We start from the raw sequence: 7,590 nt of genomic DNA on the forward strand, positions 1-7,590 counted from the left end.
TGAGAAAGACTGGGTGTTTATTTCTGAGGGAGAAAAAAAAGTGATTCTTTCAGCCCCTTGGTGCCTCCGAGGACTCTGACCTCTGTTTCCATAGGCTCTTGGCTTCTGATCTTAATACCACACATTCCTAATGATTTGTGCTACTTGAGTAATCTTGATTTCTGCTTTGGATTATTTACTGAAAGTGCACAATACAAATTGAGTAATGGTGTCCCATTCCTTTCTCCTCCTTTCCAAATGCCTGTTTGAGTGTTTTGTTGAGTATTTTCATCAAGCTGGCCTAAGTCCAGAATTTAACTTTGAGGGTAGTCCAAATGGAACTCCTGGTGTGGCAATGTAGGATCAACAGTGGACTGCGGAGCACAAGGTTGGTAGCTCAGACCCATCAGCTGCTCTTCAGACAGGGTCTCTATGTGTCAGAACCAACTCCATGGCGCTTAACAACAAATAAGTTTCAGTGTTCTCCAGGCAGTCTACTCACAAGAGATACATTTAGCAATAAAATATTTGTTTACACATTGGTCTTAACTATGAATTGTTGACTGCAGTAACTCTTTTGCTGTTGTTGCCATCGAGAATGCACACAGCAGAACACCTCCTGTTATTCAGTTTCTGTGTGTGCACTTTGGTGATATGGATTACAGTCTTTGAGTTGTGCAGCCATCCTCACCCGCCTATTCTCAGCAAGTTAACATAAACTTGCTGCTCCTTAAGGTTGCTCTCTAATCTTTTGGGTTGTTAGTTGAATCCATTATGTTATTAAGTGCCATAGAGTTAGTTCTAACTCACAGCAATCCTGTATAGGGTTTCTGAGGCATGACTGGTGGGTTTGAACTGCAAACCTTGCAGCTAGCAGTCCAATGTTTATCCTTTAGTGAATTCCATGTAGGTAGATCTTTAAAGAGTATAATACTCAAGGCAGCCATATCTTGTTAGTTAAGTAAAACTATTATTTGGTTTTAAGGAAACTTTAGGATGTGTCTTTAGTTTAAGGTCTAACCATACTTTTAGGAGTTTATGTAGCCTCCATGGCTCCAGAAAGTCTAGAGTGTATGAGAATTTGAAAATTCTTTCTACATTTCCTTCCCACTTGGATCAGGAGTCTTTTAGCTAGCTGAAGGAACTTTTATATGATACAGTTTGTCTAGAAAATTAGGAGTGAAGGGCTTAATTTGGTGAAAAGTGTTTGTCACCAAAAGGCTGACAGTTCGAATGTACCTGGTGGCACTGCAGAAGAAAAGGCCTACCAACCTGTTTCCATGAGAGTACTGTCAAGGAAAAAATGTTATGGAGCACTTGTGTTCTCTTATCCATGGTATCACCATGAGTTGGAATTGATTCCACAACAAGGAACACATTTTATTGAACAGAACACTCCATGTATCTGTGTGACTTGGTCCGCTTAGGATGCTTCATTTCACTCGACCCTACAGTGAAGTCCGAATACAGTGACAGCATCTGTTTCCATAGCAGCAGAGTCTGTTTTCAAAAACACAAGGCTATGATTTCACTCACGCATGGTGCACATTGAGAAGCTGATACGGAAATGGGAATGAAGCCTTATTAAAATTGGCTTCATTTGACAGGGTTTTTTGTTTTTCCTTCTTAAGTTTTGCATGTTAGTTTCAGAAGTGGACTTTGAAGCCATCTTGGTTGATCATGGTTCTTTCCTATTATTCAGGGAAACCCTAGACTCTCAACTCTTTGTTGTGATTTCTCATTTGCTGATAATGACAAATGACTCAGTTGGAAATCTGTTGTGTTTTATAAAATGCCTGCATTTGTGACTGGCCTATCAGGTAGTTTGTACTTGAGACCAAAAGAGTTGGTTATGTTCAGTAGACTTGTACATAAAGGGTAAGTTATTCAATTTCATCTACACTCAATGAGCGGTTACTATGTACCAGGTACCAGGGACATGTTGTTGTTATTAAGTGCCGTCGAGTTGTTTTCGACCCATGGCGACTCTGTACAGGGTTTCCGATGCTGTAAATCTTTACGGGAGCAGAATGCCTCATCTTTCTCCTGCGGAGCACCTGGTAGTTTCGAACTGCTGGCCTTAAGGTTCGCAGCCCAATTCGTAACCACTACGCTACCAGAGCAAAACAGGCAAAATGAATATATCTTAAGCAGTTTTAGAAATATGTATGTCATCTGATTATAGGAAAATGCTCTTTGAAAAGCAGGGCTCCCATTTCCCCAAGAGGTTAGTTTCCACTTACAAGGGCGCTGCCATAGGTAGGAAGCCAGGATTGTTACATTCAAAGGAAAGTGAATGGCAGTTACAGCAAAGCCATGCAATTACTCCTCATTTATAGATAAGAAAACTGAGGTTTGAACTTGCCCAACATCACACAGTGACTAATAGTATTCGTTGCCTTTCTGTCCCCACAAGGCTTGAGCTTGTGTGTAGAGGAACTTTAGGAAATGCATTTGTGTCCTGTTGACTGCGGTCAGGAAGTATATTCATATCCAGGCTGTGTGTAAGTTGTGGGTGGGTAGGATGGTACAGTGATGCTCAGATCTAGCCATAGAGAAGTAGGAACTGGAGTGTTGCGTTGATGAAGAAGCCAAGACCCAATGAGGAATAACATAGGACTACCTGTTGCTATCCCATTGATTCTGACTCATGCCTTCCCCTTGTGTGTCAGAGTAGAACTCTGCTCCATAGAGTTTTCATTGGTTTATTTTGCAGTTACCAGGCCTTTCTTCTGAAACACCTCTGGGTGGACTTGAATTAGCAACCTTTTGGTTAGAAGCTGAGTGTGTTAATCCTTTGCATCATCCTGAGGGTGGTTGAGTGGTAGAGAGTTCACCTTCTATGTGGGAGACCTGGATTCAGTTCTTGACTGATGCACCTCAAGTGCAGCCATCGCCCAGTGGGGCGTGTGTTGCTATAATGCTGAACAGATTTTAACAGGTTCCAGCCTAAGATTAAGAATTGTTGTTGTTGTTGTTAAGTGCTGCTGAGTTGGTTCTGACCCATAGCAACTCTGCATAGGATTTCTGAGGAGTGACTGGTTGGCTGAACTGCCGACCTTGCGGTTCAAACCAACTTTGTAGTCCAGCACATTAACCCACAGCACTATACCCCAGGACTCCAAGACTAAGAAAAAAGGCTTGGAGTCTATACCCAAAAATCAGTCAATGAAAACTACATGGATTATAATGGTTTGATCTGCAACACATTGTGGGTACGATGCAAGACTGGGCAATGTTTTGCTCTTTTGTGCATAGTATCATCTTGAATTGGGTTCTGACTCAAGACAGCTTACAACTGTGGAGTGAAGTGCAGCTCTCAGGGTAGGGATGGGCTTGGGGATGGGATGCTTGTGAAGATGAACTACTGGCAGTATTTTTCAGTGTGTTTTTTTTAAGCACTTGCTTTTTTAAAAAGTTTTTGTGAACTGAGTGATCATTTACATGGGATGTTCATCAGCTTTACGCCATCACTGCAGTGATTACAATCTCCTCCATGCATCACCAGTCAACAGTATTTGCTTCCATTCCCTGTTTTTTTTTGGGTGGGGTGGGATGCACACAAATGCACTAAGGAATTTATAATAATTTAAACAACCAAAAGGACATGTTCTGCAATCCTGCCTCCTGGCTGCCAGCTGTCATTCCCTCTCTTTCTATGAGTCCAGAGTCCTTAGCTGCTCCCTCTCTCCATGACCTCATCTCTGCCTCCATCTCTGGTGTTGCTGCATTTCTGGATAAGGTCTGGCATTCCACTCGTGCTCTTCTCCCTTGATGGTCCCAGGGTCCTCTGTTTCTGGACTACAAGATTAAACTACTCCCCAGTTTTGTTACAAAACTTCTACCTTTATAGTTGTGACAGTCACAATTAGTCATGATAACAATTACTAACTACTGAATCATAAGAATCTTATCCCCATCTCTTTTCACCAGACTCGTCTAGACAAGATGAAAACTATTTAATGGGGACTTTACCTTCCCCTGTACACTCTTAAACTAAACTTCCTCTTGAAAACTTGTAAGGCAGTCACTTCATGCCTTTATTGCCCCCTCATTTTAGGTAGCCAGTGTCTAAGTTGCCCATCCCTATCTCCCCTGTATGCAGGGGGGATATCATTGATACTTGATGTGAAGACTCCTTCCCTCTTCATTTGGTAATTTGAGCTACTACATCCATAAGTATAGGTCAAGTTCATCAAATTGTAGCAATTTACACTCGTTTACTTTATCAAAAACTGTTGCTTTAATCTTCCTCTAGTCAAGTTCTGATTATCAAGCCAGCGAGGCTAGGTCAAATGGGTACTATCTGCAAGTTTAGGCATTCTTGTGCATCTCCCTTCCCTTCATATCCACTTCATACCCTCCATGGCTATATTCTTGTCCATAGGCTCACCACACTTCGGACCAACCAGTCCTCCTTCTTCTCTCTCACATCTCCAGGTCAACTGGAGTGTATGGAACGTGGTTGAAGTCAGCCCATTTCTTTGTTGCTGGCTTTCCCCCTCTTCCACTCACCAGTAGACCAGTGTGGTTGCCAACAAGCTTGCATGCCTGCTCATGTGTTCCCTTTGAGTTTCAGTCTTGGAGGGGATTGTGTTCTGAAGGGACTTGATTGCTTGCCTTGATGACTCTCCAACGAACAGCTTGCTTGTTCTTGTAGTAGCCAGTCATTCTTCAATGTATTTTTATGTCTCAGTTTTATTAAAGCAGTTAGATCATACCCTACAGTTTGTTTTATGCTGTGCCCTTTTCCACTTAATATATTCCCAAGCATCTTTTCTTGGCCCCTATGGGCTGCTCTGCAGTGCCATTGGAGGAGGTTTATTATGGTGAGAAGAGTTCAGGCATATTAATTACATAGATGACCTATACATGACTTCTTTAATTGGAATCCATATCAGACATTTTCATGTTCCAGTTTTTCGATGTTGTATAGCACTGGGAAGAGCAATGTTAAAACCCTGCACACAATTATTTTTCCTTATTAGGAAATTATTGTAGAAGTAGAAGTACTTTTGATGCACAGTATTGGGTGTGAGTAAGCCTATTACCTGCACCTTTGCCAGCACCACAGGTTGTAATTAGAATAAAAGTATGATAATTTGATAAAAAGTTAACCAGTGCCTGTTATTGTCAAGTTGATTCTGACTTATAGTAACCCTATAGAACAGAGTTGAACCACCCTGTAGTGTTTCCGAGGTTGTAATCTTTAGGGGAGCACACTCCACATTTTTCTCTTGCAGAACGGCATATGGGTAGATTCCCACCACCAACCTTTGGTTCATGGCAGCACTGCTCCACCAGTACACCTCAGATAAAATGATAGCTTGTCATAATTGTTTGTGTTCTCTTAACAGAGATTCATTCGTTCATGAGCATTGTGTTAGTTTGGATTTGAACATTTATCTGCATACCATAGTCGTCATGGTTTCTTTGAGTGCTCTTGTCTTGAAATTAACATTTTTTAAAAAAATGTTTTATTGTGAATTATGTGATAGTTTACATGGGAGAACATTAGTTTTACATTCATCCTATCGTATATCATTTCATTGCCATGGTTACAATCCCCTCCATGCATCATCAACCAACCAAAGGGTATACCCTGCAAGCCTGCCGCCCGGTTGTCAGCACATAGTCCCTTTCCCTGTCTGTGTCCAAAGCCCCCAGCTGTGCCATCTCTCCACGTCATCATCTCTGCCTCCAAAATTAACATTCTTAGAATCTTTTTATTTTCTCAAACCAAAAGTTTCACGTATTTATTAGCCTGCCTTTTAATACGGAAGCATAGAAGCAAAGGAGGAAACCAGAAGTTTCGCAATAACGTATTCCATTGATGCGATCATGGCAAAATTGAACTTGATATGGTAGAGTGCTAGAACCTAACTAAGCACATGAAGTGTGCCATCACACAGGCAACCCGTTTGGTTTTTCTCCATTTTCTTCTCTTGGAATGGTATCTGATTCTGTTACCAGTTTTCCTTCAGATTCAATGAGGAATGGGATGATTCTGCTTTTCTTTCTTTCTTGCCCAGGAATCACTTGATCCTGAAAGTCTTATTAAAAGGCATAGCAAAAATGAAAGGTAGCAGTGCTCATTGATGGTGAAGAAAGGAAGACAGCATTCTTATCATCTCTTAAAGGAGCCCTGGGAGCTTAGTGGGTTAGGTGTTGGGCTGCTAACACCAAGGCCAACTTGGATTCACCAGCTGCTCTGTGGGAAAATGATGAAGCTTTCTGCTCCCACAAAGCTTTACAGCCTGGAAAACCATACACAGGGTTGCTATGAGTCTGAACTAACAGCACACTACCACCATCTTTTAAGATGCCTTCCCCCCCCTCATTGTTATTTACTGTTTTCATGTTCCAACTTTTTTATTCTGAAAAGTTTCAACCCTATAAAAACAGTAAAAGAAAAATGCAAAGAACTGGGTTGATTTTTCATGTTACACATTTGTTGGTAGTTATTTCCTGTGTGGAAGTCCCTGAGTGGTGCAGACAGGCTGCATATTCAGCTGTTAACCGAAAGGTTAGAGATTTGAGTGCACCCAGAAGCACGTTGGGAAAAAAAGCCTAGTGACACGCTTGTAAAAAGTCAGCCACTAAAAACCCTATGGAGCACAGTTTTACTTTCTCTGACACATGTGACTTGGTGGCTTCAGTTTTTCTTTTTCTCCTGGTTTGCTATATGCTACAGCGTTAAACATTAGCCCCACCTCTAGTGTTTTGGGACTGTGAGCAAGTTGCTTCTAATCCCAGTTTCCCTACCCAGCCTTGGTTTCTGCACCCATGACTTGAGGTGGGTGGTGATGCTGTGAGTTTTAGGCACGCACTCCGTGGGGACCGCGCCCAGGCCTGGCTGGCCACATAGTCCCTGTGCAGTAACCGGCACCATTAGAACTCTTTTCTTTGTTGTTGTCGTCATTATCTTTTTTTTTTTTTTTGAAGAGTCAGATTCCTTCTAGGGGGTAAATGCAGCAAAGCCAGGACTTGACCCCCTCGGCTCCACCCCTTATCCCACCCTTTCCCCAGATTCATGGGCCTTTTTTCTCACTATGGTTTTTATATTAACTTTATCTAGAGTGTGATGCCTCAGTAGCCACTGTTGTTGGCTGGGCAAGGTTCATTACTGATTCAGGCCTGCACATTGGGAGGGCAGGTGAGGCCTCATGTGGCTACACGCACCATGGGTCTCAGCCTCTCTCAGTCCCTCACATACCCCATGCAGAGTGAACTTATTTAGGACATCTGGTTCTTCTGAGGTGATGGTATCTTCTTTGAGGGAACAGCCTTCCAGCCTGAAGATTTCTAGTGAACCCCCACTACAGGTATATGTGATAAGGTAACTGCTCCTGATGCCTTGCAGGGCTTTGCTGCCTCCAGAATTCCTTCTGGTGTCCTGGGAATGTGAAGACAGCCCGGAAGTGGTTTATGGTTTTCCGCTGTAATCTCTACCAGGTACTGCCTTTGCCCAGCAGACTGCTGGTTTCAAACCCCTTTGCGTGTCCTGAGTTGATCTGCTAGAGTCCTGGACAGTATTCTGCCTGGAGTCTAACAGCCAGGTTTTGAATGTCTTGCCCGGCTTTTAGGGTCTCTCAGGTGACACGTCTGCAG

This window comes from Chrysochloris asiatica, unplaced genomic scaffold (genome assembly GCF_000296735.1).
Source record: "Chrysochloris asiatica unplaced genomic scaffold, ChrAsi1.0 scaffold00124, whole genome shotgun sequence".
Classification (NCBI taxonomy): domain Eukaryota; kingdom Metazoa; phylum Chordata; class Mammalia; order Afrosoricida; family Chrysochloridae; genus Chrysochloris; species Chrysochloris asiatica.